The sequence below is a fragment of the Lontra canadensis genome, unplaced genomic scaffold (genome assembly GCF_010015895.1).
Source record: "Lontra canadensis isolate GAN:19392208 unplaced genomic scaffold, GSC_riverotter_1.0 scaffold100, whole genome shotgun sequence".
NCBI lineage: Eukaryota > Metazoa > Chordata > Mammalia > Carnivora > Mustelidae > Lontra > Lontra canadensis.
The window spans coordinates 3136419-3163513 of NW_022631094.1; positions in this window are offsets into that span (position 1 = coordinate 3136419).

Below are 27095 nucleotides of genomic sequence, written 5' to 3' on the forward strand. Positions count from 1 at the left end.
TCTTGATTGAGAAAGGAACCTTCTAGACAATGGGAATAGAGGAGGAACTTGAGGAAGCTGAAGGGTGGGAAGGCCCTCTCCACTGCTCTCTACAGTAGTGCTTGTCCTGGAGAATCTGGTTCACTATTGCTGGAGTGGGACCTGGAGTCTTTATTTGTAAAAAAAAAAAAAAAAAAAATCCCTTGGTGGATTTTGGCGTGCACCATTTGTCCAAAACACTGCTCTGGTCCAGCCTTTTGCAGGTAAGTGTAGTTGGTGGCACATTTGAGCTAAATAGGGTTTTATGTCCTCTTTCGGGATGGACCATGCGTGTCTTCCAGAATCCCACAGGGTGTGAGGAGAGGTACCCGCTTAGCAGGATAAAGTGGGGGTCCTACAGAAAGAAGGCAACCACTGGTGAGGGATTTCTGCCCACCTGGAGGTTTCCTCGGTGCTAAACTACAAGAAATCTTGGCACCATCTTCTGCCTTTCTCCGTGCCCAAGATCATTCAGAGGCTGGGTTCTTTCTGGAGGAGGTCTGAGTCTTTCCAGCGGGGCATTCACAAAAATCACATTTACGTAATGCTTTACCATTTTCAAAGGACCTGGTATTCATACGTTCTCTAGGAGGAGAAAGGCACGTGACTTATGCCTAACTGTATTTACTTCTTTTACTGTTGTTTGGGATTTCATATCAGTTTATGAATCCAAATTAGAGATTAGCTATTAGTATTTAGGTTAGTATTAGTGTTTATGTTGCTAGTTGCTAGTCAACTCTATGGGAAAACATAATTAACCAATTCTGGGTCCTAGTTATATGTTTTAAGGTCCTGACTTCCTGGTGCCATCCAGTTGGAATTCTTGTTACTCTCCTGTGAGGAAAGAGTTAACGAACAGGTCTGGTTACTTACTCTTTGTGTATCTCAAGGGATAATGGATGATTCTTGTGCAACCCCTGGGAATGTGGCTTTTGGAGATTTTTTATGTTAACAATTGATGATTTTATCATATTCGCTAGGAGCAATGGACAACATAATATCAGACCATCAGGTTGCTCTGCACAAACATGAGGATGGAGGATGGGTACCTAAGCTGTCAGTTGGGGTACTGAATTTCAGTTGCCATGGTTGGTTGCTAGAAAAACATGGGTACATAAACAGCCTCCCATATAAACCTTGAAGCGATGAGATTCAAGTAGGATTCCGTAGACAGAGGCATTCCATTCATGTCCCTGTAATCCTCAGCCAGATAGGGAAAGAGCACTCTCTCTGGGAGCTACCAGTGTGCATCTATCAGCTGCAGCTTTGCTCTGTATCTCTTGGTGTAATAAATCTTAGCCCCAAGTACGGCTTGCTGTGGAGCCCTATGAGGCCTCTAGCAAGTCACCAAGCTTAGGGAAGTTGTGGCATCTCCAACATACTTTTGCTTACCACCCTCCAAATTTTGTACTAATCCTGACCAGGTTAACAGTCTTAGGCCCATCATCATGTAGCACCTAGTGCTCAGTTTATTGCCATAGACCTGATATCTGGCACCTGTTTAACAAGCCGTAGTTTGGCCTGTCCTGCACCCTAAGTGAGCTTAGTCTTTGTAATGGTGTCCATCTCAGTTTCTCTGCATGGCATTGTAGTTTCTTATTGGAATGGAGGTGCTATCTGGAAGCCCATCCTTTCTGATAAAGCCCTGTCACATTGTTTGGTTTACTAGTTTCTATCCCAGTCTTGCCTCATCTCTGTTCTCTACTACTGGACATCTCCCACCCTTCCTCTGTGCCAGCCTGAATTATTGCCATTTTAGCTACCTATACCTAGGAGTAGGCCTCACCATTATTCTCTGGGACTGGGGAAGCCACTTGGCTTTCAGACCCCAGAAGGAAATGAGCAATTTCTATGTAACTGCTTTGAAAACTCACATCTATCCAAGAGATCAAGTATATGAGTGTGTGGAAACCAATCTTTTTTTTTTTTTTACAAATATTTTATTTATTTATTTGACAGACAGAGATCACAAGTAGTCAGAGAGGCAGGCAGAGAGAGAGAGAGAGGAGGAAGCAGGCTCCCTGCTGAGCAGAGAGCCCGATGCGGGGCTCGATCCCAGGACCCTAGGATCGCGACCTGAGCCGAAAGCAGAGGCTTTAACCCACTGAGCCACCCAGGCGCCCCGTGTGGAAACCAATCTTAACTGAACTTGAAACACCTCAAGTTCCCGCTCCCCCAACATGTCTGTGGGGGCCATCGAGGCAAATGGCTGCATGAGTTGGTGGTCCAGGGAAGGAGCAGAGCAGGGTAGGCCAGGATGGAAGAGTGGAAACTAAGTGAAATGAGGAAAACATCTGTGTGGGAGGGTAACCTGCTATAGGGAGTCAGAGTCTGGGCAATATGACAAGAGTGCTTGTGTATAGAAAAAGATATTCACATAAGAGGGTGACCTGGTTTGGACGCTGGAGCCCAACTCGAGTGAGGAAGGGATCCGCTCAGGGTGGTGGCTTGGTGAGGGTGTCAGATTCCAGGTGGAGTGAGGAGAGTGTCCACACCCTGATGGCAGTGGTCTAGGGGTGGCAGCAGCGACCACTCCGGGAGAGCATTTGCCTGGTCGCAAAAGGTGAAAGTAGCAAGAGTGGAAAGATTGGCTTTACAAAGAGGGATTTCGATCAAATAAGTAAATAGATTGGTGATAACAGGAACAAGGTTTCTCATTGTTAGAGAAGAGAATCATAAACATGAAAAGAGAGAAAAATTGAATGGTCTTGGAGTATTGGATTAGCATTGAAGATATCTGTGTGAACCCATTGTTTCCCATATAGACAGAGAAATAAGTACGATATGAATCTTTCAGAAACAGTTGTGAGGATCTTAGGCTCAGTCCCCTGAGAGGTCCTAGAAATCTTTTAGCAACAAGCATACCTAGTACCCAGACCCTGGTTTCTAAACAGCTTTCTGATAGAAAAGGGACCAGAACTTCTTAGAAAAATTATTGATTCTGAATGAGTCTAGAGCATCCCTTTGGCCAAACAGGAAGTGCCCAAGAAATGATGAGAAGAACATGTCAAAAAGATACAGAAGCTGAGGAGGCTCCTTCAACAAAGCATGGATTGGATCATCAAAGTAAAAATGATAGCAATAGATTATAAATCCCTGCATGAAAAAGAAATTTCTAAGTACATACTGATAGGGACAAAAGACCGAAAGTACCTTCCCACAAAATACTTATTAACTATGAAGAGAATGAAAATTAACCTTACAGTGGAGAAGCCTAGCAGATAACACCTTTACCAATTTATCCAAGTAAACATCACCAGTAATGAGTGATGTAATGCAACGTGAAAAATGTGGTCTGGATATTGTGACATTCCTGCAGAATTGCTTAACCAGAATATAATCATCAAGAACATCAGACAAGCCCAACCTGAGGGACATTCCTTAAAGTAACTGGCCTATTACCTTCACAGGTGTCAAGATCATGTAAGTCAAGTAAAAACAAATGTTCTTGATCGAAAGAGACTGAAGGCACCTGATAGCTAAATTAAGTGAAGGATTCCAACTAGATCTTTTTGCTCTTTAAGGACATTATTGGGGGACACCTGGATAGTTCAGTCGTTAGCGTCTGCCTTAGGCTAAGGTCATGATCCAGGGTCCTGGGCTCAAGCCCCACATCTGGCGTCCTGCTCAGTGGGAAGCCTGCTTCTTCCTCTCCCACCCCACCCCCCGCCTGTGTTCCCTGTCTCACGGTGTCTCACTCTGTCAAATAATGACATTATTGGGACAGGTGATGACACTTGAATGGGATTGAACATTAGATGATAATGATGTATCACTATTGATTTCCCAGTTTTCGTTGTTTCACTCTTCTGTAGGAGAATGTCTTTATTTGTAGGAAATAGGTACTCGAGAATGTGGGTGTGGTGGGCCGTCGTTGGCAACCTGCTCTGAAGTACAATAGGAGAAAAAAAGGTACAGCACTGTTCTTTCAATTTTTCTGTTAGTTTGAATTTATTTCAAAATACAGAGTTCAAAATTTTTTTTAGTATGGTGAGTCCCTCTTTAATTCGTTACCTATAACAGATACTTATTGAATAGCTCAACAGGAAAGCATATGAGATTTTCAGCTGCCTTTCTCACGTTCATGTCTAACCGGCCCACCAGCCAGCATCTCCTTTCTCTTGTCCAAGGCCAGCCTTTCAGTAAAGCTGTTGGACAAACACCAAAGAACTTTGTGGTCTAATCATTTCTCATCTGAAATCTCTGTCTCAGCTGGGGAGAGAACAATATTTTTCCCGATTTCTCCTAGGAGACTCTATCTTGACAAAAATCAAACCCCTACCAGAGTTATGGGATCACTGATTTCTAGAAACCTGTTCTTTTTCTTTAAAAAATTTTAAGACAACATCTTTAGCTCTGAGATAAAGTTAAGTGGAGCTGCTGGATAAAAAGAATCAAATTAGTAAAAATAAGAAACAGCCATGCAGACAGAGGAAAACAAAAGACATAGCAAAGTCCGGCTAATAGTCCCATTATTTCCTCCCTGTTCACTGTCTGGAAACTGTGTGTCTGTGTATAGAGATCAGGAAAACTCTGCAGGGAATAAAGTGTATTTGACCAGAGGTAAGTGAATAAACTGGAAACCAGGCATTCAGCACTAGCCTGTGACAACGCTCTGAAGGCAGAAAAGTCAGATTGAGAGTAATTCAGCGACCCTGAATAATGCTTTTGCGTTTGAAATAACTATATTGCCTCCTTTGGTCAAAAATTCTTGTTGTAGGGGTGCCTGGGTGGCTCAGTCAGTTAAGCATCTACTTTCAAGTCAGGTCATCATCCTGGGGTCCTGGAATGGAGCCCTGAGCCCCATCAGGTCTGGCTTTCAGCTCAGCGGGGGGCCAGCTTCTCCCTCTCCCACTGCCCCTGCTCTGCTTTCTTGTGCTCCCTCTCTGTCAAATAAATAAATCCTTTAAAAAAAATTCTTGTTGTACAAGTTTTTAGCCTGCATCCCTGCTGGATGAGAGGCCATTTCTTGAAAGATGCCTCTTGAATCTGCTATGGGGGGAGAAGTCAACCTTATGAGGTGGTTAAGGTTCCTTCCTCAGCAGACTAGGTGCTGGCCCAAGCCTTTCCTGGAGTGTTTGTCTTTCTTCAGAGGAGTGGGGAATATTTAATTTCTTTGTCTTGCTGATTTCCCTTCCGAGCTTAAAATAGAGATTAAAAAAAAAAAAAAAAAGGTTCTGTTGGACTTGCCCTGTATTTGTTTCCCTTTCCTCTCGACTCACTTGGATTTTTTTGTGTTATTTGGCCTTTCGTCATTTTTAAACTCTGGTTGATTTTGGCTGACATGAGTTTAAATGTGTCTACATGTGTGCTTATCAGATAAACACAGCAACATCAGCTTGGACTTCTCTGGAAGTCAAGGTTGCCATCTTGGCAGTGTCATCCTTTAAAGGGAACAGCTCTTTCCCATTTCCCACCAACCTGGGGTCAGGTGTAGAAGGAGATATTTGTATCTAAGTCTCTCTGGAGCCGGGAATGCAATCTCATATGCACTGAGCCAAATGACCGTCCTGTGACCCTATTTGGTCATTTACTCGTGTGTTCAACAAATATATATTTGTTCTGCTAAGCCTTGGAGATAATTAAGTCTTATACATAGAGACTCTCACCTCGAGATGCTCGTGGTCCACAGAGATAGGGGCAAGGAAATCAACAAGTTCAGTACAATTGTTACTGTAGGCGGCACAGGGGGAAGGACGTCTGACTGAGTGGGAGGGAGCCAGAGAAGGTCCTCGAGAAACCGTTGCTTGAGCTTGGCTCTGAAGGGCAAAGACTTGAGGTGGAGTTGGTGGAGGGCCTGGAGGGTGGAGAATTCCTTCCAGCCAGAGGACAGAGCATGGATGACGCCCAGAGGCAGCCGGAAGTGTTCTAAGAAACCTCAGTGCGTCCAGCTGACTAGAGGACAGGAAATGGGAGAAATGAGCAGAAATGAGGCAGGGGAGAGGAGGAGGGGGGCACTGCACATGCAAGACCTGCCTACGCACCTTGGGAGCTTGAATATGGCTCTAAAAGCCTCTAGAATATGACCAGCAGAGGCCCCTTTGGTGCCCACAGTTTGGTTATAAGCAAAATTGCTTTTACTGGGTGGGGCCATAGTTTCCAGAAATTGGGAATCTGCTCTGACCAATGGGAGTATATTTGCAGAAACAACAGAGCAAAGTATTTGGAACCGTGATGAGTTTTGACAATTGACTACCAGTGGGGCAGTGGGGGGGGGGATGGGTCTGAGCCCTAATTCTATATGCTTCTCCTCTCACCTGTCTCACTGGATTTCTATACTTTCTGGGATTTAAACAGCCCTATACTTAGATTTATAATTTTAGTGTCAGCCACATTTTTTTATAACCATGATAATTTGGTTTCTTAGAGGCTGGCAGAGGTATTCCTAAATTTGCAGTGGTCAGAATTTCCTATTTGTTCATTCAACAAATAATTACTGATCCCTTAAAATGCTGGATACTGTTCTAGATGTTGGAGATACAACAGTGAGCAAAACGAAGCTGCAGCTCCCTGGAACTAAGGTTCTGGTGGAAGCAAACGGAAGCTAAAACAAAACTATTATGTCTGCCATATATTCTATGGGAAGGTGATCAACGCATTGAAAAAGAAAGCAGGGGATGCTGGGTGGTTCAGTCGGTTAAGCATATGTCTTTGCCTCAGGTCGTGATCCCAGATTCCTGGGATCGAGCCCCATCAGCCTCCCTGCTCTTCAGGGAGCCTGCATCTCCCTCCCACTGCTTGTGCTCTCTTTCTCTGTCAAATAAATAAATAAAATCTAAAAAAAAAAAAAAAAGGGGGAAGGGATATAGGAAGTCTCAGGGGTTAGGAAGTGAGTTTTAACTTTGATGGTGAGGATAGGTCTTATGGAAGGAAGATCACATTGAAGCAAAGATGTGAAGGGTATCTGAGTTAGAGAGGAGAGCAAATGCAAAGGCCCTGAGGTGGGAGCATGCCTGGCAGGTTTGAAGGTTAGGGAGCAAATGACAAACAGGCTGGTGTGGCTCGAGCTGAGTGAGCAGGAATGAGGAGCCCAAGGCTGGGTCAGCAAGGTGGCAGTTCTGAACTAGGGGGCCTTGCCTCATTATACTTGCCTCAGGTGGGTTTGGACACCTCGGGACAGCTTTATGCTTCATCTCTGATGGTGGTCAGGCTGGTTGTTTTAGACTAGGGTCTCAACTGGGGCAGCTAGTCTCTGTTCCCGTGGTGTCTCATCTTCCCGCAGGCCAGCCAGGGCTTCTGCACATAACCAGAGGGTTCTAAGCCTGAGAGTGCCAGCTTGACAGGGAAGAGTTTTGCAAGCCTCGGTCAGCAATACATATGCTAATATCCAATCAGCCAGAGCAAAGACACAGGGAAGCCCAGAGTCAATGAGCAAGGACCACACAGGGCCTTGATACTTCAGTGGGAACAGGGACATCATTCAGGGACATTATGATAACCATCAGTTGTATCCCTCATGCCATTTAACACAGCCCTGGACCACACTGAATGCTCACTAAATAAATACATTCTTTGTGATCACTGACTGTTTCCTTCCTCTGTCATGTAAGAAACTTCATTCTCTCAAGAGTCCAGGTGTCCTGTGCTTTTCCATTTTAGTAGATTTTATTTTTTAGAGCACTTTTAGGTTTACAGCAAAATGGAACAGGAAGTACAGAGAGGTCCATGTACTTCCTGTCCCCACACCGGGATAGCTTCTGGAAACTTCAGCATCCCTAACTAGACCGTTATGTGCATTCCAGGCAACGAGCCCACATCGGCCCATCATTACCCACCAGTTTTCCATGAAGGCTCACCCTTGGGGTTGCACGTTTGTTTGGACAGATGTATAATGGATAATGCCATGGAGCCACCAGTGACAGTGTCACGCCCTTGTTTCCTGCTAGCTTCTCCTCCCAGAATGCCAAGCCCTTGCACTGTGGTCCTCTCTCCCATCCAGAAAGCCTTCCAGGGCACCACCAACAGGGCAAACTGCCAGGGAACTCTGGGCCCCACAGCACACTATACTAAATTATTTTCACTAAATTAATAATATATTTTCATGGCTGGCCCTCCAGTAGGCTGCAATTCCCTAGTACAAGAGAATATAGAAGAAGATTACAGTAGAAATTAACATCATCACCATCATCATTATAGTTACTCTTAATGGACTTCCTACGTTCCAGACGATGTTTGTATCTGTTGATTCATGTAAGTTACAGGGCCATGGAAACAGGTGCTCACATATGTGAGTCTCTGAACTTCCTAATTCTGCACTCCTCCCTTGGTTTTTTCCTGTTCTACCAGCGTGTAATTTTAGAAGCTTCTCGTTTGTTTTTCATCCTCTGCTTGTGAAGAGTTCCAGCAGTGACATATTCATTACAAAGAGGGCTGGAGGAGACTGAAAGATGTAAAGAAATAAAGGCTTGGTACGGAGCCCCTTGATTAAGTATTAGTTCCCTTTTTTGCCTTGTAACCTGTTCGCCTGGGTCTGTGCTAATCATTTGGGCCACTAGATGGCAGACTTTTGGCCCAAAAACTACCCAGACAAATACATCCCTTAAACTATAGCTTCGGTTCCCACTACCTCTATCTTACGGTGGCTTCTAATGTGTCAAAGTAATACCAATCCATTTATTAGGGTCCCAAATAATGGCAAATGCAAATATGTGGGCAGAAATGAACTTTTAGACAGGAAAACTGTCTAAAACCATGCCTTGGCCAAGACCTACCACATAGCTCTGCTTAAGAGTAGTAAACATTGTGACTGCTGTCTAATCATGTGAAACACTGAAGTTCTATCTTGCAATGTTCTCAGCATCAACTGATGTCAGTACTTATTTCTTGTTTAAGAGCTACCCATATGTGCAACAATATATTCTTTGAAATAATTCTTTTGGAAGAGTTTGAAGCCGCAGATCACTTAGATATCTTTCCCCAAGAATTCAAAGGACGAGAACCTCAACACTCTTTTGTGGGAAAATTGGGACTCATGACAAAAGATTTTCTCCAGAGTTTATAATAAATAATGACTGGAAATATTTACTGAGCACTTACTATGTGCTGGTTATTATGTTAAGACTATTCATAGTTACTTAGTGATAAGTTAGAGGTATTATTTTTTTTTTTCAAACAAGTTATGTTTACTCCCAAATTGCAAGGTTGGTTCAACATATGAAAAATCCATGTAATTTTCTGTACTAAGAGAATAACAGGGGGAAATTGCCCAATTTTCTAATATAAGTGCAAAAGAGTCTGACAAAATTCAACACACAAAGGAAAAACTTACTGCAAACTGTGACTAGAACGGAACTTCTTTAATTCGGTGAAGAGTACTGGCAAAAAACCTACAGCAAACATTCTTTAAAATTTTTGGTAATGAGAGATGCCTAGGTGACTCAGTCGATTAAGCGTCTGCCTTTGGCTCAGGTCATGATTCCAGGGTCCTGGGATCAAGTCTGGCATTGGGCTCCTTGTTCAGAGGGGAGCCTGCTTCTGACTCTTCCTGCTGCTCCCCCTGCTTGTGCTCTCTCTCTCCCCGACAAGTAAATAAAACTCTTAAAATTTTTTTTTCAGTAATGAAAGGTGAGTTAATTAACTAATTAATTGATTTTTTAAAATTTTTTTTAATTTTTTTTTTATTTATTTGACAGACAGATCACAAGTAGGCAGAGAGGTAGGCAGAGAGAGACAGGAGGAGGAGACAGGCTCCCTGCTGAGCAGAGAGCCCGATACGGGACTCGATCCCAGGACCCTGGGATCAGGACCTGAGCCGAAGGCAGAGGCTTTAACCACTGAGCCACCCAAGCGCCCCAATTAATTGATTTTTAAAGTTTTTATTTATTTATTTGGCGGAGAGAGAGAGTGTGTGTGCACAAGCAGAGGGAGTGGCAGGCAGTGGGAGGGAGAGAAGCAGACTCCCCCACCAAGCAGGGAGGCTGACCTGGGGCCTTATCGCAAGACCCTGGGATCATGACCTGAGTGGAAGGTAGATGCTTAACTGACTGAGCCACCCAGGCATCCCATGAAAAGCAATTTTAAAACAAAATTTTCTATTCTATTGTTTTTCTCACTTATAATTCTTTTTTAAGAAATTGTGGTAAAATATACATAAGAGGTATTACTTTAGCCATTTTTTAAGTGTACAGGTCAGTGGTATTAAGGACCTTCACAAAGTTGGACCCCCACAATCACCATCCATCTCCAGAACATTTTTTATCTTTCAAAACTGACACTCTATACCCATTGAACACTGTCTCCCTGGTCTCTTATGTCCCCAGGCCCTAGCAACCATCATTCTACTTCCTGTCTCTATGAATTTGTGGCTTTAGGTGCCTCACATATGTGGAGTCTCCAGTGTTTGTCTTATTATGACTGGCTTCCCTCACTTAAGAGAATGTTTTCAAGTTTCATCCATGTTGGAATTTCCTTCCTTTTTAAGGCTGGATGATAATCCAGTGTGTGTATATATATACATATTTTGTCTATCCATTCATCCCCTGATGGAAGCTACCAAAGATGGTAGCTTCCATCTTTGGCTATGATGAGTAATGTTGCTGTGAGCACCGTTGTACAAACATCACTTCAAGTCCTTGCTTTCAATTCTTTTGGATATATACTAGGGGAATTGTAGGATCATACGGTAATTCTATTTTTAATTTTTTTGAGGAACTGCCATACTGTTTTCCATATCAGCTGCACCATTTTACATTCCTACCAACAGTGAACAAGGGTTCTGATTTCTCCAACATTTATTTTCTGTTGTTGTTATTGTTTTATTAGTAGCCGTCCTAATGGGTATGAGGTGGTAATCTAATAGTGGTTTTGATTTGGGTTTCCCTAATGATCAGTGATATTGAACGTCTTGTATGTGTTTATTGGTCATTTGTATGTCTTCTTTGCTGAAATGTCTGTTCAAGTCCTTTGCCCATTTTCTAATAGGTTTTTGTTGTTTTTGTTGTTGGGTTATAGGAGTTCTTTATATATAGTGGATATGAAGCCCTTACTATTTGTATGATTTACAAAGATTTTTCTACTATTCTGTGGGCTAACTTTTCATTCTGTTGATAATATCCTTTGATGCACAGAAGTCTTTAAGTTTGATATAGTCCAATTTCTCTATTTTTTTCTTTTGTTGCCTGAGCTTTTGGTGTCATATCCAAAAAAATTATTCCAAAATCCAATGCATCAAGCTATTCATATATTTTCTTCTGAGTCTTACACAGTTAGGTCTTACGTTTAGGTCACAGATCCATTTCAAGTTAATTTTTACATATGGCATAAGGGAAAGGTCCAACTTCATTCTTACGCATGTGAATATCCAGTTTCCTTAGTACCATTTATTAAGAATACTGTCTTTTCGGGTGCCTGGGTGGCTCAGTGGGTTAAGCCTCTGCCTTCGGCTCAGGTCATGATCTCAGGGTCTTGGGATTGAGCCCCACATTGGGCTCTCTGCTCAGCAGGGAGCCTGCTTCCCCCTCTCTCTCTGCCTGCCTCTCTGCCTACTTGTGATCTCTCTCTGTGTGTCAAATAAATAAATAAAATCTTAAAAATATATATATACTGTCTTTTCTCCATTGGATGGCCTTGTCATCCTCGTTGAAAACCATTTGATCATACGTTTAGGGGTTTATTTCTGGAGTCTATTCTATTCCACTGGTCTATACGTCTGTCTTTATGCCACTACCACATTGTTTTATTAGTTTTATAGTAATATTTGAAATCAAGAACGGTGAGCTGTCAATTTCGTTCTTTGGCAAGATTGTTTGGCCGTTTAGGGTCTCTTGAGATTTTAGGATGAATTTTTCTCTTTCTTTAAAAAATATCTTTTGAATTTTGATAGGAACTGCATTGAATTTGTAGACCACTTTGGGTTGAACTGACATCCTAATAAGAGTATGTCTTCTCATCCTTGAAACAGCACATTTTTCCATATATTGGTGTCTTCTTTAATGTCTTTCAGCAGATGTTTTGTGATTTTAAGTGTAAAGTCTTTTGTCTCCTGGTTAAGTTTATTCCCAAGTATCTGATTTGATTTTATTTTTGGTGCTTTTGTAAAGGAATTTTTTTTAAAATTTCCTTTTCAGATTATTCATTGTTGATTTATACAAATGCAACTGATTTCTTTGTGTTGATTTCCTATTCTGTAAGTTTGCTGAATTTATTTATTAGTTTTAACAGTTTTTGTGGAATCTTTACAGTTACCTCTCTATATAAGATCATGTTATTTGTATGTAGAGATGATTTTATCTCTTCTTTTCCAATTTGGTTGCCTTTTACTTCTTTTTCTTGCCTAATTGCTCTGGAGTGCTACAGGACTTCTAGTACTGTGTTGAATAGAAGTGGAGAAGGCAGGCATCCTTGTTTTGTTCCTGATCTTAGAGGGAAAACTTTTAGTCTTTTCATTACCTGGTATATTACCTGTGGGGTTTTCATATATAGACTTTATTATATTGAGGCTGTTTACTTTTATTGCTAGTTTGTTCAGTGATGAGTTTGGTAATGCTTTTTCTGCGTCAGTGGAGATTATCATGTGATTTTCTCCTCTTTCATTCTGTCTTTGTAGTGTAGTACATTGATTGAACGATCCTTGCATTTCAACTTTGTCAGAGTATATAATCTTTTTAATGAGCTATTGAATTCTGTTTGGTAGTATTTTGTTGAGGATTTTTGTGACAATATTCATCAGAGATATCTGTCTGTAGTTTTCTTGCAGTGTTTTTGTGTAGCTTTGGTGTAGGGCTAATGCTGGCCTCATAGAATATTTAGGAAGTACTCCCTCCTCTTCAGTTTTTTAGAAGAGTCTGAGAAGGATTGATGTTAATTCTTTAAATATGTGGTAGAAATCTCCAGTGAAACCAGGCTGGGGCTTTTCTTTGTTGGGAGATTTTTTATTATTAATTCAATCTCTTTCCTAGTTATAGATCTGTTTAGATTTTCTATTTCTTTATGATTCAGTCTTGGTATATTATATGTTTCTAGGAATTTGTCCATTTCATCTTGTTTATCTAATTTGTTTACATATAATTGTTCATAGTACTCTCTTATACTCCTTGTTATTTCTGTAAAATTAACAGCAATGTTCCCTCTTTTATTTCTGACTTTAGGTAGTTGAGTTTTCTCTCTTTTTTACTTAGTCTAGTTAAAAGATGTCAATTTTGTTGATCTTTTCGAAGAACCAACTATTGGTTTAGTTGATTTTCTCTATTATTTTCTATTTTCCATTTTTTTTTTTTTATTACTATCTTCTATCTTTGGGGTTCATTTGTTCTTTTTCTAGTTCTTTGAGGTGGAAACTTAGGTTGTTGGTTTGAGATCTTTATTCTTTTTAAATGTAATGCTTACAACCATAAACTTTCCTCTTGGCACTGCTTTCAATGTATCCCATAAATCTGGTATGTTATGTTTTCATTTTCATTGGTCTCATATATTTTCTAATTTCCATTGTGATTTCTTCTTTGATCCCTTGGTAGTTTAAAAGCATGTTGTTTAATATCCACATATTTGTGGATTTTCCAATATTTCTTTCTGCTATTGATTTTCAATTTGATTCCAATCTGATCAGAAAAGATACCTGGTATGATTTCAAAATTTTTAATTTATTAAGATTTATTTTACAGTCTAACATATGATCTATCTTGGATATACACTTGAGAAAAATGTGTGATCTGCTATTGGTGGGTAGGGCATTCATTATAAGTCTGTTAGGTCCAATTGGTCTACAGTGCTGTTGAAGTTCTTTATTTCCTTATTGATCTTCTGTCTGGTTGTCCTATAAAATTGGTAGTATTATTATTATTTTCATTTTTACAGCAAAGGAATGGAGCAAAGAGATATGAAGTATCTTGCTCAAGTTCACAGCTAATAAGTGGTAGAATTAGGTCTCGATTTCAGGTCTAGATTCTCCATAGGCCATGTTCTAAATCACCAGATAAGAGATAATTTTTGATGATGTCTACACTGATAATCTCACAATTGAACCTCAAACATTTACTTGCTAAGATTCAATAATTGAGAAATGCCACACACAGTCACATGTATATATTTGTACACAAATGTGTATACAAATATAGGTATATGTGCATTTATATATGTACATATATAAATGTAAATATACATGTATATATTATATAATATACATGTATATTTATATAATATATAATATAAACACGTATATATTATATATTATATAAATAGACATGTATATTTACATTTATATAGTATACTATTCCTCTCTCTTTCTTTAGGCTATATTGGCAAATTTGACTTTCTGATCTCACTCCAGTCAACCGAGCTCTAGATTCATGCCTGTCTTCTCACTCTCCACTTTCCCACCTCTTCCAGCTGCACAACATTACCTCCAAACCTAGCAGGTTTGATTATGCTCATGGATTCTGCTCAGGAAATCCAACAGGGCATAGAAGGATGGCTTGCCTCTGCTCCACAATATCTGGGACCTCAGTTTGGAACTGGAATCATCCAAAGGCTCCTTCGCATCAGTGGTGCCTGGGCTTGGACTACTGAAAGCCAAGGACTGCTGGCTTGAGTGCCCACATGTGGCCTCTGCATGTGGCTTAGGCTTCCTCACCACATGGAGCCTCAGGGTAGTCAGACCTCTTACGTGGTGCCTCCAGGCTCCAAGCACAAGGGTTACATCACCTTTTCTGACCCACCTGGGAAGTCACAGAATATAACTTCTGCTGTATTATATTGTTCAAAGCAGTCCCAGTGCACCCAGGTTCAAGCAGAGGACACGTATACTCTCTCTCCTAAAGAGAGAAAGTCACACGACAGATGAGCATTTGGGACAGAGGACTGTCGTGGCTCTCTTTGGAAAATGTAATCTGCCCCTCACCTCTTGTCACCCTCAGCTCACTAATCATCTGCAGCTGGCAGTTACCTGTAAGGGCTCCCTGGTATCCAGGACTTCTCCTTGGTCTATCCTTTTCATGACCCTATTAAGATTAGAACTTCCGATTTCCTCTTTCTTTTTTCTGGCTTGTTGCCTCTAGGACACTGAAGGGGGGGGGGGCTGTGACAGTCTCTGCCAAGTCCAAGTATGAAGCTTTGACCTACTTTCTGTAATGATTCAATCCTGGGGCTTCATTTTAGTCACAGCAGCCATTCAGCAGCTGAGACAAAATGTACAAGCTAAATGGTTTCTGAAACAAGAAAGGTCCCAAAATATGTTTCTCAAAAAAATAGACTAATTCAGTAATACCAGGATGTTATGAGAGAAGGTATGGCTGGCTTCAAGGTGTCTTTATGGTATTTGGGTGAGATATCGCCTTTGACGAAAAATCTTATAATTTTCCAGGGGACATCTGTTATTGATAACCTGCTATGAACAAATTAGATATTCATTAGCTCTCTGAAGGAGAAGCACAATGGGGAAAAAGGTACAGAGCCAGGGCCCAGTGAGCCAACCCCACCCAGCAGGTGCCGTTCCCTCATTCTCTGGGCAAAAATTCACCCAGGTACCCCCCTGGACACCCAAGGAATGGAATTCTGCTTATTTCTATTTGCCAAAAGGCAAGAAATGCTCTTCTGAAAGCTGATGTTACAGAATTTCAACATATGTAGCTATTTTACTGGTGTCTGAATCAGAAGATTCTTTTAATTGACTCAGGTCTCTATTTAGTTTGAATTTTGCTTTTAGTGGAACTGGGAGTCATGTGAGTGCTATGCTTGGGGTGGTTTTTCAGGTACTTATTAATAATTAATCACATTTATGTTCACATACAACTGTCTCCTTGCATTCATACTCATTTCCATTTTGCTGTTTCCTGGGTGTTCTGTTGTTCTTTTTTCTTTTCTTCCTTTCCTCTGTCTTCCTTTGTGATTTGATGATTTTCTATGGTGGTATGCTTAATTCCTTTCTCTATCTTTTGTGTATCTACTGTAGTTTTTGCTTTTTGGCTACCATGAGGCTCACATAAAACATCTTACCAGTTATAGCAGTCTATTTTAAGAGGCTAACCATTTAACTTTGATCACATATAAAAACTCTACTCTTTTACTCCCTTCTCTACATTTTATGTTTTTGACATTACTATTTGCAGCTTGTTATATTGTGTGTCCATTAACAAAAGATTGTATAGTTATTTTAATGCTTTTCTTTTAACCATTATATTAGAGTTAAAACTGGTTTATATCATACACCAGCACTCAGTGTTAGAGTATTCTGATTTTGACTATATATATTTACCTTTACTAGTGAATTTTATACTTTCATATGTTTTTGTGTTACTAACTAGTGTCCTTTCATTTCAGCTTGAAGAACTCCCTGGGCATTTCTTATAGGGCAGACCTATTGGTAATGAACTCCCTTGGCTTTTTAGTGTTTGGGATATTCTTTATGTCTACTTCATTTGTGAGGGGCAGCTTTGCTGGGTAGAGTATTCTTGGTTGGTAGTTTTTTTTTTTTTCTTTTAGCACTTTTAATATATCATCCTACCCTTTCCTGGACTAAAAGGTTTCTGCTGAGAAATGCACTCATAGACTTATGGGGGTTCCCTTTCACGTGATGTGTCTCTTTTCTCTTACTTCAAAATTCTCTTCAAATTTGATTTTTGGTAACTTGATTATAATGCATCTCAGTGAAGTCTGTTTTGGATTAAATCTATTTGGGAACTTTTGAGATTCATGTATTTAGATTTCCACATGTCTTCTCAGGTTTGGAAAGTTTTTGGCCATTATTTCTTTAAATAAGATTTCTGCCCCTTTCTGTATCTCTTCTCCTTCTGGGACACCCTTAATGAGAATATTAGTTCTTTCATTAGTATCACATAAACTCTGTAGGCTTTCCTTGTTCCTTCTCATTCTTTTTTCTCCTCTGACTGGATAATTTCAAATGGCTTGTCCTCAAGTTCAAGCTTTTTCTTCTTGATCAAGTATTTCACTGAAGCTTTCTATAGCATTAAAAAAATTGTTTTAAAGATTTTATTTATTTGGAAAAAAAAGAAGAAGAAAAAAAGATTTTATTTATTTGAGAGAGAGTAAGAGAGAGAAAGCATGAGAGGGGGAAGGATCAGAGGGAGAAGCAGACTCCCTGCTGAGCTGGGAGCCTGATGGAGGACTTGATTGCAGGACTCCAGGATCATGACCTGAGCTGAAGGCAGACAACTGACTGAGTCACCCAGGTGTCTGAATTTAAAACTTTTTATTCATTATATTCTTCAGCTCTGGAAATATATATATATTATATATATATATATATATATATATATATTATATATATATAATTTATATCTCCATTGAACTTGTTTTGTTCATGCATTATTTTCTTGATTTCAGTGAGTTGACTATCTATGTTCTTTTGGAGCTTTCTGAAAACCATTATTTTGAATTCTTTATTAGGAAATTCATAGACCTCCATTTCTTTGGGATTGGTTACTGGAAAATTATTGTGTTCCTTTGGTGATGTCATATTCCTTTGACTTTCTACATTCTTTGGCATTTTGTTTTGCTTTTTTTTTTTGCATTTAAAGAAGCAGACATGTGTCCGGTCTTTACCATGTGCCTTCAGAAGAGAAAGACCTTCTCCAGCCCAGTTCAGGATTCTGAGGCTCCCTGAGACCTTGCCTATGGCTGTGCTTACTTCATACCTCTTGCTGGGAGGATTCTTAAGATTCTGTATCTTCTCTCAATCCCACAAAGTCAGGCCAATATTGACAGCCTTCTTTTTGTTTACCCCAGCAATGCCATGAAATGCTCAACTTTGTGTGCTTATTCTCATACTTGCAGAGTGGGGCTGGCTTTCTGCATGGGCTTGAGAGCCATCTGCAAAGGCTTCTCTTGCAGGCTGTGGGGACCCACAGGGAGATGGTTACAATGGGTGCAGGAAGCATAAAGAGCATTGGCGTTGCAGTGGCCCAGTGAGAGGGGTCCACAGGTGAGGTATATCAAGATGCTCATAGCTGAGTTTCTTGATGGCATCTGTGAAGCTTCTGTGGTCTTTGATGTTGCTGTGCTCCCATCTCTTGAAACCTCTCAGCTGTGCTGATCACTTCTGTACTCTGGATGGGCTGAGGAAGAATTGAGCCTCCTGGACGGTGTCTTGCACATGTAGAAAAGCTGGCCACTCACTCACTATGCTGTCAGTCTCCCCTGTGAGAGAAACTGTGGACTGAGGGGGTCTCTCTTGGAACTTGCTGCCTCAGGGAAGGGGTAACATGGATAAAGTGACTGTTCTCTTTACCTTCCTCAATACATCTATATTTTGCTCCAGTGATATGCTGGAACTTTTCTGCTGAACTCTTGAACTCCCACAAAAGTACTCATCTGTGAGTGGCTGTTAACATTGATGTTTTGGGGGGATGACGGTAGAAAACCCCTATTCCTCCAGCTTGCTGAAGTCACTTGCCAGTCCTCAGACTGGCAGGGCAAGGGGGTGTAGGGCTGCTGGTGAGGAGGCCCATCTCTAGTTGAGATTTCTATTTGAATCCACTTGTCCTCCCTCTTCTTATAACCAAACTATAAAATACTTTAGTGTCCTAATTCAAACTTTGTAACTGATAATGTTATCCCCCTCAGGATTATTTGCATATTAAAAGAACACAACACCTCGCCTTTAAAAAATTAATTGCAGGGTGTCTGGTTGGCTCAGTCAGTCAAGTGTCTGACTTTTGGTTTCAACTCAGGACATGATTCCAAGGTTGAGAGATGAATTCCCGTGTGGAGCTCCAAGTTGGGTGTGGAGCGTGTTCAAGATTCTCCCTCTGCCTCTGCTACTCCCCCTTCCCTCTCTAAAAAAATTTAATTATAAACCCTAATATAAGGAGGTGGGAAGACATCAATGAATTTGCGGGAAAAGGAAGGAGAACCATCAGGAGTTCTTGGTTGGTTTGGGTAACCTGAAACATTCTTTAAGCTGACGTTAAGATGCTCTTGGTACCCTTAGAAACATTACTGATGCCCTTATCATGAGATTTTCTCAGCCTTCTTCGTGTAGTCTAGCAGTCCCACCTTGTGGGTTATGGAGATAGAGGCAAGAGGTAGGTTCCTTAGCAGGAGGTCTGTTTTCCTGAGAAATAAGACTGAAAGCCAGAGAATACATCTGTCCCTTTGTGGGGTTGGGTTAAATCAGGTCATATTTTAATCTGTACTCAGTTCTGTAGACAGTTTTAAATGGGCTTTTCAATGGGGAACAAAAACCAAACGCGCTGACTAATGTCTACAAAATTCCCCAAGCCTGCCACAACAATTTTCAGCTAAAGACAGGAATGTATAGCCATGCGCTAAAGTGCTGAAGAACATTCTAACGATGTCCAAGGAAAGATCACCGATCAGTACCAACAGCAGCATCCCTGGGAAGGTTGTAGAAGTTCAAATTCCCAGGTCCCACCACAGACCTGTTGAGTCAAGTATTTTGTAGGTGGAGCCCAGCAATTGTGTTTTAACAAGCCTTGTAGGGGATTCTGAGGCATTGGAAAGTTTGAGAACTGTTGGCGTTAGATTTTTAGGACATAGCTGCACTGTAATTGAGGATGTGGGTCAAGGCTATAGTTGCTCTCTGAGAATGTGCTTTTTCTGCTCCTGGAAGACATCCTCTCTGCAATCCTGTCTTCTGTGTTGATAGCAAGCCAAGGCTTAACTCTTTGAGAGCCGTTAAGATGGTGGGAAATACAGATGTGCGTTGCTAGGATTCCATCAGTATGAAAGGCTGAAATGGAACCAGGAGTTAACTTGTCACCCTAAACCTGCCCATGACCTTGTGGGGAGGAATGATTGCAGACTTGAGCCAAGCCGCTCCCACCTGAGGCTACTGTCCACCAAGATCTAATCTGGCCGCACACAGACAGACTGACTTCCCTTCTGCCCTTTCCTCCCAGCTGGCAGAGTTGGGGAGGGCTGGCTGTTTATGCTGTTTGGTTTTCAGGGCGGACTGATTTCAAGAGCTAAATCTTACTTAAAATGTGACCTCAGTGGTAAACACACTTTAAAAAGCAGCTGTCCTCTATTTCTGTTTTGGTAAATCGAAAACAGAAATTGCCTTCTTATCCTGCAGAAATGCAAGAAAGTTGAAGCAGCTGCTCTGTGTGGGCCTTAAACAGTGCCAGCACTAGGAAGGAGCTGAGCAGCTGTGGGGATTTCTGGGTCGGCTTTGAAACCTACTTCTGTCCTGCTTGTGCATGTATATATTAATCCACCGGTTGTGGGGTGAAAGTGATAATGGACGACGGCCACAGGAAAATGTGGGGGGACAGAGTGGAGATGACCAAGGGAGCAATCGAGGCCGGGCACCTGAAAAGAAATGCCAAGCCATCGTTAGCCAAAAAGTAGGAGAGATCTGTGTGTTCCAGGCAGCACCTCTCCGACTTCAATGCGCGGGCATCCCAGTCACTGGGCAGCTTGTTAAAATACAGATTCTGATTCTGCTGGGTCTCAGGGAACCCCACTGTCTGCATCCACTAAGCACCCCAATGGAGCTGATGTTGCAGGTGCAAGGGTCACGCTGAGCAGTTAGGCGCCAAAGCTGCCAGGTGGATGGGATTAGGTCGCCCTCTAGTGATAGTCCCGTGGAAAGCCAAGGCGTTTCTTTAACAGAGAACCAGGTCAATTAAATTTTTAAAAATTACAATAAAAATTACTCATACCAAAGTCAACTAGAAATTTTACAACCTTACAGAAAAAGAATCAATATTAAGCCCTTTCTTAGTTATATCACTTCAAACTCTCTTTTACCGTATATCACTTCAAACTCTCTTTTACCGTATATAAATGGAGAATCCTCTGCTCCAATCTTTCTGCCATGCTTCAAGACTGGGACTGAGGGAGCCATTTTTACCCCACATTAACCTTTACCCAGATAGTCACGACTACTCCCAACAACGCTGTTTTCATCCTGTTGCTTCTTGAAGACCATTCTGCAAGTCTCCTTAGCCAGTGTACACTTCAGACTCCACGTCTGGCACTCAACAGCATCCACAACATGGCTCTAATTCTTCTAGCCTCATTAGAATTGGATTGCTGTATATGCATTATGTGTTTGAAATTTTTGATGTTATAAATTTGCTGCTTCGTCCACAGATCTATTTTTGGAGGAGGTAGGGGGAGAATCTGTCTTCTTGGGCTATATACCCTAAAATAGAACCATTGAATTAAAATTATATAGCTCATTATGTATGGAAAAATTCCTTTTCAGGGACTGAGAATGTTTCCTGGTTACCCACAAAATATTTATACTAGTTTTCATGCAGTACCTATTTCATTGGATTTTATAATTTAAAAGTATTTTTGTGGGGCGAACTTGGGTAACTCAGTCAGTTAAGTATCTGCCTTTCAGCTCAGGTCATGATCCCAGGGTCCTGGGATTGAGAGCCGCATTGGGCTTCCCGCTCAGGGAGGAGCCTTTTCTTCCTCTCCTCCTCTGTTGTGCTCTCTCTCACTATCCGTGTATCTCTCTCTCAGATAAATAAATAAACTCTTTAAAAAATATATTTTTGTTGCTTTTACAGATACATTTAGGCCACCACTAGCTTGTCACTGCCTTGGGGCAAATGGGAAGGAAGCAGTTGCACAGGCATCTTTGTGTCCATCTCTGGATGGACATGGTTCCATGACAGGGAGGGGTTTAGTGGATGGAGCGTGGGCTAGATTTCAGCCTGTGCTCCCATCTTTAAAGTGCAGGCTCTGGGGGCGCCTGGGTGGCTCAGTGGGTTGAGGCCTCTGCCTTCGGCTCAGGTCATGATCCCAGGGTCCTCGGATTGAGCCCCGTATCAGGCTCCCTGCTCAGCGGTGAGCCTGCTCCCCCCTCTCTCACTCTCTGCCTGCCTCTCTACCTACTTGTGATTTCTGTCTGTCAAATAAATAAATAAAATCTTTTAAAAAATAAAAATAAAAAAAAAAGTGCAGGCTCTGGATTTCCCCCCATGAGCTATGTATTTATTCAACACACATTTGGAACCTCCGCTCAAATAGGTAAAACGTAACTTTCATACAAATAAGTAATGAGCACATTTCAAAGATTTTACCCAACCCATTAATTAATGAGGGATCCAGGAAGATGTTAATTCCCCAGCTCAAAGAGCATTTGCAGAGCTGAGCACTTACAGGCAATTTAATCAAGGATTGTTAGGATAAGATTATGCGGTTAGATAAAAACTGCCTAATATCTTACACTGCAATAAACTGTAACTTCTGTGATTATCTTTTCCACCAGACAGATTATTTACATTTCTACCAGACCTCTTTAGGTTAACCTTTGCAGAGTTGTAAAATAGCTCAATCAACAGAAAGTAAATCAAAGGGCAAACAGCTCAGCACTGAAAGAGCACCCAGAAATTTCCTTTTGTCTAGTTCTGGGTTTTGCATAATTATTCTGACAGTTTCCCTCCCTTGCAATCTTAAAAAACCCCCAAAGGTGGGTGGGGGGGTGCCGCCTGGGTGGCTCAGTGGGTTAAAGCCTCTGTCTTCGGCTCAGGTCATGATCTCAGGGTCCTGGGATCGAGCCCCACATCGGGCTCTCTGCTCAGCAGGGAGCTTGCTTCCTCCTCTCTCTCTGCCTGCCTCTCTGCCTACTTGTGATCTCTGTCTGTCAAATAAATAAATAAAATCTTTAAAAGAAATATTAAAATAACCCCCAAAGGGTATTCTCAATACAAGAAGTCTGGTCTTCTATGATTTGGTTAGCTTATTTACATAGGTGTAGCAAGAAAATTAATGAGCCATGGGGAAAACTCGAGTTCGCTCTGCAAACCTAGAGCCAAACCTTATTGGACCATTACCCAGCCCGAGATGCTGCATTTATTGGATTTTGCCTGGAGAAGCTACCCGGACCTGGATAAGAATCATTCTCAAGTATAACACTTCAGGTGTGGTCTCTGATTGCCCAGTTCGCTTCCCCATCATTTTCAGGTAAAAGGGGGACAAGTTATTATTGAGCCTATACAAATATTACATTGTTATTAAAAGTAAGGAGATTCAGTTAGATGTTTGTTTTCCGAATTCTGAGGGGTCATTGAGAGTCAGATACCATCTTAAATGTTTTTGTTTTTGTTTTTAAGTAGGCTCCAACGTGGGGCTTGAGCTCACAACCCTGAGATCGAGACCGGAACTGAGATCAAGAGTCAGACACTTAACTAACCGAGCCACCCAGGCAGCCTTTTAAAAATATTTTTATATATCAGTTTACAAAGCATAGGTTATACTAAACTGAGAGTGACCTATAAGTAGCTTGAAAAGACAGAGAGAGGGCTTTCTATTTTCAAGGAAACTAGAGTATTAGAAATAATACCAATAATATTCCAAATAAAATGTCACGATGACATTCCCTTGGTTCAGTCCTATGGAATTGATTGTTGTGTGGCTAGAGCTTGGGTCAGCAGTCTGCTTTCATGACGTATGTGGCCATCTGGAGTAAAGAGTCCTGAGAATCCCCGTTAAGTTCACCGGAACAGTCTGAACGTCATCTAAGCAAAGTCACTCAAAAGCCTGCGCGCAGGAGCCTAGTCTTCGAAGTATCCTTAGTTTAAAGGACCTACGCCAGTCCTTTCTACAGGGCTCTGTGACTGTCCTTTTGTGAAGAACAAATTCTAGCTTAGAGAGAGCCTTCAGTCAAGCATCTGAGAGAAGCAGACACCAGTAAAATAATGAGACTGAAAGTAGCTAATGTGTTACAGTGAACAGTAGCATCAGAATGGAAGAAAGTAAAATTCTCTATTGGGATCAGTATATAACTGCTTCATTAGGGTTTAATCAATGTTTCCTTCCTCTGAAAGTCAGAATATATTACAAACAGTGAGAGCATTTATAAATCTCTAAGATCTTTCCATAAAATAGACACAACTTAGAATATTGATATTTATAACATCTTACCAATACAGACTTAACTGAGGGAAGGCTGAGCTTCTCTTCTGATTTGATAATTTTTTCCCATGCAGTTTTTCCAGTTGTGTTGAACTAATAAAGGATATCAAACAAACCCAATTATTTCTAGCCTCTCTTCTTTTATAAGGTGAAAAGAATATATCTTTGCAATTTCCAATTTCCCTCTGAGAAACTTCAAAGATAGTTAAAGTTTAAAGACAGTCCCCCCCCACCCCCTGCCTCTTTCATCCTAAATTTGAAGATTGGATTTTGGAAAGACAAAATCAAAAAAATGATCAGAAGATGTTTGGATACTTGATTAAGATAATAGGAGGCCTGGGAATCAATACTTGGTTACTTATTCAACCAACATAAAAATATTTTAAGATAAGCATAGAAGAAACTTAGCTCTTTCACAAGTGAGGAACATGATTTGTTTTGTTTTGAATAATCAAGGACTTTATTCTGGTAAGCTGTGGGATCTCTGTTATCAGGGCAGTTTTCTCAGAAGGTAAAGGAAACTTTTAACCATTGCCAGGTAAGAGCTGTCATGTAACAGAGAGAAACCACATTCTAGTTTTGGTTCATAGAGTACATGGCAATAAATGTTTCATGATTCTGCCTCCCTTTTTTAAACAATTGCTTCGTGAATAAGCCCATCAAAGCTGGCAAACTTGGTCAAAAGTGATTGTGCATCGTGGTTGCATCTCAGACTGAACCAAGTATAAACTAAGGCAAATAAAATCGGCTTCCCTCACCCCCTCAGCTCCATGCTACTCACTTGAATTTTATCTTTCATTTTACTCTTGCATATCCTGTAATAAACTTGTATTATTTTTTTAAAGATTTTTATTTATTTATTTGAGAGAGAGTGAAAGAGAGCATGAGAGGGGAGAAGGTCAGAGGGAGATGCAGACTCCCCATGGAGCTGGGAGCCCGATGTGGGACTCCAGCCCAGGACTTCAGAATCATGACCAGAGCCGAAGACAGTTGCTTAACTAACTGAGCTGCTCACATGCCCCCAAATTGTACTTTATTTTAGACGAAGCTACTTTCCTTTCCCTTGAAAACAAAAACTGATCCTATGGCTTTGCATGCACAGCTGTAGTTTTCTGTCACTTTTGCTGCTAGTCCATGCACATTAATTATAACTTGTACCCAAAGTCACTAAATTATATTGCAAATAGAAAACTGGGACCTTTGTTACATATAAGCGTTTCAGCCTACTCGCAAAGCTCAGGGATGCCGGCAAACCGCCCTCCGCAGCTGCACACGTACACCTTCTGTCACACCATCTCAAAGTGGCGAAATGAATACTTTCTTTTTTTAAAGTTTTTATTTAAATTCCAGTTAGTTAATATAAAGTGTTATATTAGCTTCAGGAATACAGTTTCGTGATTCAACACTTCCATTCACCAGCCAGTGCTCATTACAAGTCCCTCCTTAACCCCCATCTATTTCTCCCATCCCCCCACCACCCCCCACCGCCCTCTAGTAACCATCAGTGTGTTTTCTGTAGTTAAGAGTCTGTTTCTTGGTTTGCCTCTCTTTTTTTCCCCTTATGATCCTTGGTTTTGTTTTTTAAATTCCACATGAGTGAAAAAAAAAAATGAACACATTTCATAACATGACCTAAAGATACAATCACCTGTGGATTTAAAAAAAAAAAAAAAAAAGAAAGAAAAAGAAAAAGAAAATTCCAAAAGTTAAAATCATCCTTAGTATTCACTTTCAGTATTCAGTCTTAGGAATTTTTCGGAGATACCTGAGTGGCTCAGCTGGTTAAGCATCTGCTTTTGGCTCAGGTCCTTGGATTGAACCCCACATCGGGATCCCTGCCTGCTCAGCAGGACGTCTGCTTCTCCCTACCCCTCTGACCCCGCTCATGCGCATGCGCTCGCGCTCGATCTCTCCCCGAAATAAATAAATAAAATATTAAAAAACATAAAATAAAATTTTCACAGATCAAAAGAGTACTCATTAATTGATGTACTCTAATTAATTGGTGTACTCTCGGGGCACCTGGGTGGCTCAGTTGGTTAATTGTATGCCTTCCGCTTAGGTCATGATCCCAGAGTCCTGGGTTGCAGTGAGCTCCCTGCTCAGTAGGGAGTCTGCTTCTCCCTCTCCTCCTCCTTCCCCTCCACTGCTTGTGCTCTCTCTCACTCTCTCTCTGTCTGAAATAAATAAAATCTTTTATTAAAAAAGTGAAAAAAATAGATGTACTATCAATCCAACTGTTTAAGTTTCCTAAAGATTTTGGAAATTATATTCAAACTGAACTACTATAAAACATAGTTACTGTTATAAAACATTAGTTGAAATTATGATTCAATTTAGTTGAACACAAATATGGACTTTAATAGTCTTAAATATTATATAGGAGTAATAATGTTAGCTTATTTGGTAGATAACCTATATAAGAAATTTATGAAGTTCAAGTCAACTAACTCTCCTTACGAGAAAATAAATCTAAGCCTTATGAAAAAGTGAAATGTATGCTTATATATTATCTAGTACTGATAAATCCAAGAAAAATGTAAACCTGTTTCTTTTCTTTCTCAAACCAAAATTGTCAAACCAGTCTGATTTGTAAAAGATTCACCTTAATTATTTAAGCTTGGATTTTTAAAAGTATTTCTGTGTTAGTAGTTTCTATAAGAATGATTTTTTCCCCTAAAAGTTTAGCATGTTTAAAGTACTTAAGGTACAGTTTATTTATTTTCTATAAATTTTGAGACTAGTTTATTTCTTTAGGTACTTATTTATCTCCATAAACAATCAGAACAGAGCTCCTTTAACTTAAGAGCAGTGATTATTAAGAACTGCAGGATGGAGAGAAATATTTCATGCTTGCACAAGTAGAGGTAAAGCCTGCTCTAAACTGTAGACACCCAGATGCATAAGCACATTACTTAAAGCTTCAGTCCTATGACCTCAGCAACGGATCAAAAATAAATACAGAAATAAAAACCTCAATTGTCCTATTATCATATGATCTCTCTGATATGAGGAATTTGAGAGGCAGGGTGAGGGTCGTGGGGGGTAAGGAGGGAAAAAATGAAACAAGATGGGACAGGAGGGAGACAAACTATAAGAGACTCTTAATCTCAGGAAATAAACTGAGGGTTGCTGGAGGGTAGGGTGGCTGGGTGATGGACACTGTGGGGGGCGGGTATGTGCTATGGTGAGTCTGTGAAATCTGTAAGCCTGATGATTCACAGACCTGTACCTCTGGGGCAAATAATACATTATACATTTAAAAAAAAAATACTTGTCCTAATCTCAAA